Source organism: Cannabis sativa, chromosome 2, assembly GCF_029168945.1.
Source record: "Cannabis sativa cultivar Pink pepper isolate KNU-18-1 chromosome 2, ASM2916894v1, whole genome shotgun sequence".
NCBI classification, from domain to species: domain Eukaryota; kingdom Viridiplantae; phylum Streptophyta; class Magnoliopsida; order Rosales; family Cannabaceae; genus Cannabis; species Cannabis sativa.
In genome coordinates this window covers 71,501,961-71,514,060 of record NC_083602.1, presented here as the reverse complement: position 1 = coordinate 71,514,060, position 12,100 = coordinate 71,501,961, and the positions used below count along the sequence as shown (strand labels likewise).

Here is a 12,100-nt window from a genome sequence, read left to right as displayed (position 1 = left end):
ATGGCTTTATCTTTTCTGGAATAGTTGAGACTTTTCCTTAGATAAAATCTATGCCTAGAAGTCGAGAAGCTTCTATAGATTGCCATTAGAAAGAAAATGCTTCAGCATCTTACTAAAGTAAGTTGCTTGCATTAGAGTAAGTAATTACCAGGTATACCACAAGCCATAGGTTTAGATAAACTCAAACCTATAATACTAGGAACAAGAAGTTTTGTTAAGTCCATTGAATAGACTTATACACGAAATTTCCTTTTATGTCCTTGTAATAGAAAACTTTAGGTTACTCCATGTGAATGGATTAAACCGTAGTTCTCTTGGCTTTTCTTCTTAGTTTCTTGACAATCCATTACTTGTTTAAACTCACAATGGATTTTAATCACTAGTGTCTCCCAAGTCATAAGAAGGTGAGTTCCTAGAAAATCTCCCACTACGACAAGGTACCGTGAATTATGTCTAAGAAAACTAAATTGTATTGATCTCTTCGGTTGTGACAAGACAACAGAGGCAGTGGGATCATCATATGTCAAATAAGATGATAGAACACTTTTGGAATCAAGAATTAAATATCTCCTTTATATGCTACTTTATTTTCAGACTTAGTCATTTTCTTAGAAAAGTAGTATTTGTTTAAGCAAACACTTTCTTATCTATTGACTATGGGATGGTCCACCCCTAATCACTTAGAATAGCTAACAAACCATAGTTAACAGTTCTAGCTTTTCTTAAGATTTTGATTAGGTCATCCATGAATCTAGTAATGATTTACATTAAGTATACAACCATTACATCATTCTGAAATTGTATTACCATAGAAGGAATTAGGCAACGACTAGTAACTAATCATCAACATGCAACTCGAAATTTCTAGGGAGGTAAGTTTGGATATAATTCAAAAATTAATTTAATGATCTTTGAACTGCATATCTACTAACTATTTCTCCACCCCTATCAGTTCACAAGATCTTTAACCACTTACCTTAATGGTTTATCACCATTGCTAGAAATTCAGAAATTTTCAAACATTTCAAATTTCTTTGCTTAAGGTATAATCTAGAGTGATCGTTTTAAGAATACAACGAAAAACTCATATCCACCCCTGAATGTGCATCCATCTGCGAATGAGATGAACTTACTTTCAGTGGATGTAGGCATATTAACTCTTTGCAGAGATTGATCTTGTCAATACCACTATGATCAAGATACAAATGCCATTGATTAAAAATGTGTGGTTGTGTCTTTTTGATGACTTAGATTTAGTTACATCAAAGAGTACTTAGAATATTGCAAGTGGATCTTGGTCACAGAATACTAAACTCATATTCCATACAGTGTGAATCCATTGATAGAAAATGGTTATTAAACACCTGTGAAAGTGTAACTGTATTGTATCCTGGAATTAGAAATATTTGAAAATTTTTGTTTGGAATCTAAAATTAAAGTCAAAGACTTAAATTTATACCAAATATAATGAGTAATTCTTTCTTGGACCACCACTACAAATTTAAACTCTAAGTTAGATTTGCCCATACAAGTAGGGGATTTCTAAGATTGAGGTTTTATATTAATTGGGAATAGAATTTCGGGATTATAATCATATGCGTCATTTAATTTCTTAAGAGAAAATATAATGACATGAAATGATTTATATGTTAGGTTTTATGCCCTAAATAAAACTCCATTTCAATGTAATCTATTTTATTCAACATCAATAAAGAAACAGAGGTATTTTTCATTCATTTGTGTATGTTTTGGTTCACTCTATCAATTGCTTGTCTATTTGATTTATAAATTCATCTTAAACCCTTTTCACATACTTGATCATGTTTATTGTGCTGTCATCACATTGGAAAGTAAACATGACTATGTGAATAAAGTTTCCTAGATTTATCAGACACAGGGTTTTACTGATATGATAATCTACAACAAGAGTTTACTTGTATTTGGAGAAATACTATGTTCTTTCCAGAACATTGGTTAAAGTAAAGCTCAGGTTGGATGCATGGAGTATGCATCGGAAGGGACCAATATTGAACTTTGACTTAGATTTAATTAAACTTACCGTAAAATCTATTCAAGTCAATATCGCCAAGTTGATCCTAGATCAAATGATCTTAATCTTGTTATGATTAGGCTCAATCTCAAGAGGCTATTCGTGTTATTTGATTTGTTAGTTAAGCCTACTTTTAGGTCAGGGTGATACGTACATTTTGGGAACACGGTAGTGCAATTGAGTGGGAGCGCTAGCATAAACATGGAATCTATAGCTTCTATCTGGCGAATAGTAAGCAAAGGATGATCTCCTTCGAGCTTTACCAAACAAAAAATAAATGGTGGAGATCTCATTTCACATAAGCTGAAATATCATTTATACGGGATCAAGTGTTTTAAGGATAAAATACATAGTAGGGTGTTACGGTAATCTAATCCCTTTACAGTGTAGATCATTCATATAGAGGATCATTGATCAAATTAGGATTATAACAATGGATAACTAATGATGTGTCTATATGGTGGAACATATAGAGCATTCTATATATTGAGAGTGCAATTCTAAGTTCTATGCGTGGATTCAACGAAGAATTAATAAGTTAGTGAATTTTAGTGCTAAATTCTTGATCTACTTATTGGAAGCTCGGTTATATAGACCCATGGTCCCCGCACTAGTTGAGATAATATTGTTTGTAAGACTCATGTAATTGGTTTTGATTAATCAATTATAATTCACAAATTAGACTATGTCTATTTGTGAAATTTTCACTAAGTAAGGGCGAAATTGTAAAGAAAGAGTTTATAAGGGCATATTTGTTAATTATGATACTTTGTATGGTTCAATTACTAAATATGATAAATGACAATATTATTTAATAATTATTTATAGTTATTAAATAGTTAGAATTGGCATTTAAATGGTTGAATTAGGAAATTGGCATTTTTGAGAAAATCAGATATAAAAGGTGTTCAAATTGCAAAATTGCAAAAAGCAAGGCCCAATCCACTAAGCCATGGCCGGCCACCTTTGTAGGCTTTTTAAGTTGATATTTTTATTATTTTAATGCCAAATAATTCAAACCTAACCCTAGTGGAATGCTATAAATAGATAGTGAAGGCTTCAGGAAAATTACACTTTACACTTTCTGAATCAGAAAAACCTAAGCCTCCTCTCTCTTCCTTAGCTGCCACTCACTCTCTCTCTTCTTCCTTTGATTTTCGAACTTACCCTAGTGATTAGAGTAGTGCCCACACACAGCAAGCAATACCTCAATCATAGTGAGGAAGATCGTGAAGAAAGATCATCAGCAAAGGAGATTCAGCATCAAGGATTCAGAGAAAGAGATCAAGGTTCAGATCTTGATAATACTCTGCTACAGAAAGGATACAAGGGTTAGAGATCTGAACGGAAGGAGTCATTTAATTCCGCTGCACCCAATGTAAGGTTTCTTAAACTTTATATGTGTTTAATTTATCGTTTTAGAAAGTTCTTATTTAGGATGTTAATAAACATACTTGTGAGTAGATCTAAGATCCTGGTAAAATAAATTCCAACAACTGGCCTCAGAGCCATGGTAATTGATTTACTTGCAAGAAATTTGGACTTTAAAACGATTGTTTGTTTGTTTTTGGATGGTATCATGTTGTATTGAGTGTTATTTGGTGATTGATTGATGTTTGTGAATTTTTGTGAAAAATAATTGCGATTCTGTTTCTGGAATTATTTTTGTTGGATAGTATGGAAAAAATTAACCAAGTTAATTTTTTACAGAACTCAATTTCGATTTAATTTGAATTAGTTATAATTTTTTGAAGATTCGAAAAAATCGGGGCTGTGCTGAAATTTTCCTGCGATCGCGAAAACTGTCCGTACAGCTCACAATTTTTTCGTTTTTCTTCGTTTTTTCATGCTTTTTCATGGAATTAACTTCCGATTTTTTGTGTAGTTCTGTATTTATACTATTACTATTCCTAATTCAATTCTAATTATCATTTTGAATTAATTTAATATTTTTTAAATTTAATTCAAGATATTAGTGTAATTTGAATTTGAAAATAGTTAGTATCTATCTTTTTGGTTAATAATCTATCTTATTTTAAAATTTGATTATATCTTATCTTATTTTTAAATTTAAGGTCATATTTAAAATATTTTAAATTAATTTTTTTTTAATAGTTTGACCTTATTTAAATTTAAAATAAGATAACTATAATCATGTAATTTTTAAATGATATAAGATATTTTGCTAATTTTTTAAAATTTTGTTATTTTATTTATTTAAATTACATTTAAAATTTGGAAAAGATTTTCATTTATCTTTTCTAATTTTTTATTTAATTTTTATTTATAAAATAACATTTAAATTTTAAAAGTAGTTAGCAAATGTTTTTTTTTTTTTGAAATGATATTTAGGTTGGTTGAAACCTAATTTTTCAAAATTGTAGGTTTAATTTTAAATTTAAATATTTAATTAAATTTTGAATTTTTTTTTATTTTTCAATTTTTTTTTTTAAATTTTCGAAAATTTATTTTATTTAATTTATTATTTTCGAAATTAATTATTTAATTTAAAATTAAATAAATCCTACATCCAACTATCCAACTAACCTTGTTGCAGGAGTATGTGTTTTAGCTTGTGTGTAAGTTTTCAAAACCTATTATTACTTGATTGCAAATAGCCATGGTTACTTTTTGCCAGATCTAATGATCTAATGGCTCCCTTGGTCAAGATAATAATTTGTAACAGGTATATTTAGAAACTTCTTTCATCTGTGTATGACCTAGCAACATGATAGGACCCATCCAAAGTGTGCCTGTGTGAGCCTATGTGTTTAATTTTATTATAAATGCATATAGGTTGTTGTTGCTAAAATAAATTATCATAGTTCTTGATAGAATTTATTTAGGCCCATTTAGATTTTGGGCCTATTCAATTAATAACAGTTGTTCTTATTAAGGTTAAATTCCTCTCTTTTGGGCCTTATGTGAGAGTTGGGAGCCATAGTAGTGGGTACGACATACTGAACCCAACACCCCCTCACATGAACCACCCCAATTGTGAAGGCCCATTTGCCTCATTTGAATAAACTGTACTAGGTTAATTACACTAGTTTAACCTAATAAAAAAATTGATTAGCAACATAATTAATTTCATTTATTTTGAAATTAATTTAGAAAATCATAGTTTAAAGAATTTTATATTCTAAGCTAAACTATATGTATTTTCTTGTATTTAATTAAATATAAAATTATAACCATCTAGATTCTTTCTGAAGCTTAATTTAAAATTTTCATTAAATATTCCTATTTAAGTTGATATTTAGTTATCTACAACTAACCAACTTAAATCTGAATATCTTTTCGATTTAAAATTTCAAAATTAAGTTGAGGAATTTTAGACATTGGTTATTAAGATTCTTTAGATATTTTTAAAGTTAATATCTTTTCGAATATTAACTTAAAATGGAATATTTTAGATATTTTTAGGTTAATATCTTTTCGAATATTAACTTAAAATGGAATATCTTCAAATTAAGTGGTTACAACTTAATTTTAAATTTAATTAAATCTGATTTGAAAGATATTTAAGTTGATTTTTTAGATTCTTCTAAAACAACTTAAGCGAGATATTTTCAAATTTGTTCCATTTAAATATTCGAATTTAAATAATAATTGAAAATCAATTAAAGTTAATTTTTTTATTTAAACCAACTTTGATTTGTAATTTTTCATTATTAGTTTATGGAACTTGTTCCATTTATTATTCGAATTTATTTTTCGAATTTAATTAATAATTGAAAATTAATTAATGTTGATTTTTTATTTAAACCAACTTTAATTTGTAATTTTTCATTATTATATTATGGAACTTGTTCGATATTTATTTGAATTTATTTTTCAAATTAAATAATAATTAAAAATTAATTAAAGTTGATTTTTTATTTAAACCAACTTTAGTTTGTAATTTTTCATTATTATAATATCGAATATTATGATTATACAAAATACATATATATTTTTTTTAAATAATGAGCTTTTAATCAAAAGATATTCGATCTCCATTGTTGGTCTTACAATAGTTAAACTTTTTCAATATAACCTCGAGACGCTAGACTTTGTCCCCCTATGGATGGTTATTCGTTGAACACTTTTAACACCGTAAGATTTCATTTGATAAGTGTTTTGTGAGTTTTCGTCTCTATTTAGACTCTCCCCTACGGTGACTACTTAGAGATAAACTCATAAAACATGAAACAATGGTGGAAGCTCATAAAATGAGAATAACCTTGACTCTCGCCTATCGGGACAACGTTGGATTCTCATTTTGATCGAATAAAAGGTTGCTAAAATGTTTAATTTTAGATGAGCTGACAACTCTATTCAACTAATGTTATCTTTGACTCTCGCCTACCGGGACACTGTATTTCATTATGTTGGAAACCTTGGAAAATAAACTATGTTAGATTTAGTATTTCTATAACATATGTCATTACTTGTTATTTTCTGAACTTGTGTATGAATTTTGAACCAAAACCTTACTTCTGTTTTATTGATGTATTTTAGTAATCCCCTTCTCATTCCACTCCTAGTTAATATCTTAGCAATTGAACTTGAAGTTATAAACTCCTTGTCTGAGTAATACTTCACATATGCTCATGATGGACTTTAAATTCCAGAAAGCAGGTAAGCTGGGAATTGTTCACTCTGAAGAGCAAATAGTTCATAACTCCATATATCCTACCACTTCAAGCTTAGTTGAGAAGATAAGAGAAAGTGATTCCACTTCCTCAAGTTATACTTCACAACAAAATGAACTAGCAAGAACAACAATTAACAAACGAATAAGCAGTTTTTCTTTAGTCTTCGAATCATGTGTGTTAGAGAATGATAAATCCATTTGGATTCTTGATTCTGGGTCTACAAACCATGTAAGTTGTTCATTGCAATTGCTTGAGAATTGGAATTATTTGAAATCCGGAGAGTTGAAACTTAAAGTTGGTAATGGCGAAATGGTTTCGGTTAGAGCTAGAGGAAAAGCCAAACTCAAGTTTCAAAACAGAATTTTGGAATTAGACAATGTCTTATACATTCCAAATTTCAGTAGAAACTTGGTTTCTGTTTCATGCTTACAATTGCAACAATGCAAATTAGATTTTTCGGATTCTGGTTCTACCATTTCTCAAAATGACATTCAGATTTGTGTTGCATCCATGGAACAGGGGCTTTATGTTCTTAGACCAGAAACACCATTTGCCCCTACATAACGAACTTTTTAAAGTAGCTAAACCTAGAAACCACAAAAAGCAAAAGATCGTTGATGATAATGAAACATATCTATGGCATTTACGTTTAGGTCATATAGGCTTTGATAGACTCAATAGGCTAACCAAAGACGGTCCATTGAAAAATGTCGTCTTAGGTGAATTGCCAGTATGCGAGTCCTGCCTGGAAGGAAAAATGACTAAACGTTCTTTCTCTGCAAAGGGAGAGCGTGCCAAACAACCCCTAGGGTTAGTGCATTCTGATGTCTGCGGACCTTTGAATGTCAAAGCACGAGGTGGTTATGAGTACTTTGTCACTTTCATTGACGATTACTCTAGATATGGACATCTTTACCTTATGCATAAGAAATCTGAAACATTTGCAAAGTTTCAAGAATTTCACGCATTGGCTCAAAACCAATTGGGTAAAACATTAAAGATCTTGCGAACTGATAGGGGTGGAGAATATATGGATATGCAGTTCAAAGATCATTTAATTGAACTTGGAATTGAATTCCAATTAACCGCCCCTAGTACTCCACAACAAAATGGAGTTGCAGAAAGAAGGAATCACACGCTTTTGGAAATGGTTAGGTCTATGCTTAGTTTTTCAACTCTACCTACGTCCTTCTGGGGATATGCAATTCAGATGGCAACCGACATTTTAAATGTTGTTCCATCTAAATCAATCCCTAAGACACCTTTAGAACTTTGGAATGGTCGTACACCTAGTTTACGCCATTACAGAATCTGGGGGTGCCCTGCTCATGTCTTAAGAAAGAAAGACGGCAAACTTGAGTCACGAACTGAAGTTTGCATGTTTGTCGGTAATTCTAAAGAGACTAGGGGTGGACTATTTTATAGTCGCAAGGATGATAAAGTGTTTGTTTCTACAAATGCCACTTTCCTTGAAGATGACTATATTAAGAATTTCAAATCACAAAGTAAAGTAGTGTTGGAGGAAATGCTTTCAGATATAAGTCCTTCCAATGTTCCGTTCTCTTCCACACGTGAAGAGGACAATCCCACTCCCTCAGTTGAACAAACTGAGAAATCTACTACTAAAGTTTCTGTTCAGAAGACAACCGTACCTCGTCGTAGTGGGAGGGTTTCAACAAAACCTGCTCGTTATGGCTTGGATGGTGAAATCAATATGGTCGTAGGTGACGGTATTGATGACGATCCATTAACCTATAAACAGGCAATGGCTAGTCCGCAACGGAAACGATGGTCAGCCGGCATGGATTCAGAAATGGATTCCATGAAAAAGAACAAAGTCTGGGAATATGTAGACGCACCTGACGACTATCATCCGATAGGATGCAAGTGGGTTTACAAGAAGAAAAGAGGAGCTGGAGGCGAAGTCAAAACTTTTAAAGCTAGACTTGTAGCCAAGGGTTATACCCAAAGTGAAGGCGTGGTGTAACGCCCTAAATAATTAGGCACGCTACCCAAAATACTTATGAAGCCCTAATCCCCTAACCGGGATTACTAATTAAAATAGCGCAGAATTTAAACTTTTATATTAAACAGACTGAAAATAAACTTGTAATATATTTAAACTTTTCAAAATAGTTGGGATCCCAAAAATATTTACAAACTTATTACAAGTTCTTTCTTACTAGCCGACCTAAGCGGCAAAACAGAATACAAAAGTCAACACTGTTAGACCCATAACCCGCTTGGTCTGAAGTGGCATGAACATGTACATTCTTCGCCCTGCTCCTGAAACTCATGGCTGATCAGCTAATGCCTTACCCTTTCCTGCACAGTAGAGCACCCGTGAGCCAAGCCCAGCAAGACAGTATAAATCATAACAAATATATTATGCTCATTCACATATGTCTGTATAGCACAGACCTGATCATTATTTCATCATGCCCATTTATGTCTACGTGGCGTAGACCTATGTATTGCGCTCACACATCTAATTAAATCTACATGACGTAGACCCACGTGTTACTCTCACACGTCTAAATACATTAAGGCCTTAGAAGCGGTTCATCTCGATTATGAGTACCGAGTCCAACCTGATTATGCCTTGAGCACATAATCCTTAAATCTCATTTCAATTAACATGGCATGGCATTTATACACATATATCACTAGGGTAATAACCCTAGGCTATTAGACCGTTCCTATTAGGGTAATAACCCTAATCCCGGTTACTTAACATTCATGCATATCATTCTCAACATAAGCGCCACTGCGCATACTCTACGTGCTAATCACTGTCTTACCTGTTGTCCCGCAATAGTAGAGATTCCAAATCCCCGGGTGCTCCTGACCAGGTGCCGGTAATCCTAGTCACACACAATCCGGGATTTTCACAAATAGGGTTAACCCCTGATTTCACATTCATAAAATAAATTCATGGCATTTCAAATACAGATAATCACATAGAGCTCAAAAAGAGCTTTCCAACGGTATAAAGAACGTCCCAAACGGAGTCCCGAGTCAAAAGTTATGGCCAAAACAAATTTCAGCATTTCCCGATGAACTCCAACCGGAATTCCGGATGAACCAACCGGAATTCCGGTTGTCTGGGCAGAGAACACGAAATTTCTCAATCTTTAAACCCCCAAAACTCACTCAAATCATTCCCAAACATTCCCAAACTTTCCAGAGCATCAATATATGTCATAATAAACATATTCCACAACTTAAACCCAACAATTGCACTAAAAATCAAAAAGTGCCATTAAAGCACCAAGCTTGAGTTCCATGAACTCAAGCTTGCTTTTCACAACCAAAATCACAATTAATCCACTTAGAGCAGCTAGGAAATATTATAGGGTCTAAAACACATATTTATGCATCAAAATCCAACAATAAACCCCATAATTTCAGATTGCACAATAATTAAAATCATGCCTTAAACTCCAAAACTTCAAGCTCTAAACTTGAGCTTCAAACTAACATCTTTCCAATATTTTCCAGCAGCTCAAGACCAAATAAAACATGTATTTTCAACCTAGAAAATACCCTAAAATCTTACTCCAAACTCAACAAACATAAGTCCCAACTAAATCATGCAATTTCACCAAGATTAAACACCAAACTTAACAATATGCATACACAAGAACACATCAACTATACATGCTATTAAAGCATAAAATTCAGCAAGCAAAATCAATTAGAAACTCAATTAAAAACTGTAGAGAATACCTCAAGACTAAGCAAGAATAATCCCCACAATCAAGCTCCAAAAATTAGCTCCAATTCACACCAATTTTCTTCAAATTCAACTTGAAATAACAAGAGGGTTTGGGAGAGAGAGGGGGTCGGCCAAGAGGAAAGCAAAACCAGAAAATTGCTTTTCATTTCATCAAAAATCAATTTTAATCAAACATAGTAAATAGGGGTCAAATGACCAAAATGCCCTCATGGCTTATTATTCACACCTACACCCTCACAAGGGTAAATAAGTCATTTCAATACTCAATTAATTTCAAATAAATTTCAGATTATCATTCATCAAATAAAATGCCAAATAATCAATCCAATTTACATTTCGGGCCCGAACCCGGTTCGGCCCGAAATTCCCGGTTGTGACTATACCGCGCTAACCTGTCAGAACACACCTGAAAAGACAACACAGGTATACTATATAATAATATAGTTCCATTAAGCACGTAATCAAATTAATTTCATAATTTTACCCTTCTCGGGTCATAATTACTAAAATGCCCCTGGCTCACCAACGGGGTCTTAACATAATAAAATTCATATAATTTCACATATATTAAATTATATAATAATATAATTTCCTCAATTATACATAATTATCTAGTTAGGGTTTTGCTAATCCATTTCTTAATTCCGGGTATTACACGTGGACTATGAGGAAACTTTTAGTCCTCTTGCCATGCTCAAATCCATCCGAATTCTTCTCTCCATAGCTGCTGCTTTCGATTATGAAATCTGGCAAATGGAAGTCAAGACTGCCTTCCTTAATAGGGTACTTGAAGAAACCATCTATATGGAGCAACCAGAAGGTTATGTTCTTCCTGGGCAGGAAAAGAAAGTTTGCAAATTAAATAGGTCTATCTATGGACTTAAGCAAGCTTCTCGCTCATGGAACAAAAGGTTTGATGAAATCATCAAGACCTACGACTTTCTTCAGAATGAAGATGAACCTTGTGTTTACCAACTCAAGGAAGACCAAATAGTAGTATTCGTGGTCCTTTATGTTGATGACATTTTGATTATTGGAAACAATGTCAAGAAAATGACTCACATCAAGGAATGGCTCAACACTCAATTCGATATGAAAGATTTGGGTGAAGCAGCCTATGTTCTTGGTATTCAGATTATTAGAAACCGGAAGAACAGATCTCTTGCTCTCTCTCAAACAACCTACATAGACAAAGTCTTAGAGAGATTCTCCATGAACAACACAATTGGGGCAAACATGCCTTCTAGATATGGTATTCGTCTATCTAAGGAACAGTCACCGACTGATCCTCAAGAGATAGAGGACATGGCGAAAATTCCCTATGCCTCTGCATTTGGAAGTCTAATGTATGCAATGCTATGCACTAGACACGACATACGTTATCTTGTTGGAATCGTGAGCAGGTATCAGTCTAATCCAGGACAAGAACATTGGAATGCAGTTAAGTATATTCTGAAATACTTAAAGAGTACAAGGAATCTTGTGTTAGTCTACAAGGGTGGTGCTTTAAATCCCATAGGCTACACTAATTCAGATTTCCAGGCAAGTCTTGAAGACAGGAAATCTACATCTGGGATGGTGTTTACTCTTGGGGGTGGAGCAGTGGTTTGGAGAAGTGCTAAACAAACCGCGATATCGTACTCAACTATGGAAGCTGAATACATAGCAGCA

The 12,100-nt window shown here is 32.8% G+C and overlaps 1 long non-coding RNA gene across 1 annotated transcript; it reads right to left on the bottom strand.

Moving 5' to 3' along the window:
* Window positions 1-8,783: 8,783 nt before the first annotated feature.
* Window positions 8,784-10,651, bottom strand: LOC133035113 (uncharacterized). The gene is made up of 3 exons (XR_009686387.1): window positions 10,420-10,651; window positions 9,492-9,554; window positions 8,784-9,015 (listed from the first exon to the last, which is right to left on the bottom strand). It is a non-coding gene; the product is annotated as an uncharacterized LOC133035113 (long non-coding RNA).
* Between the last annotated feature and the right edge of the window lie 1,449 nt (window positions 10,652-12,100).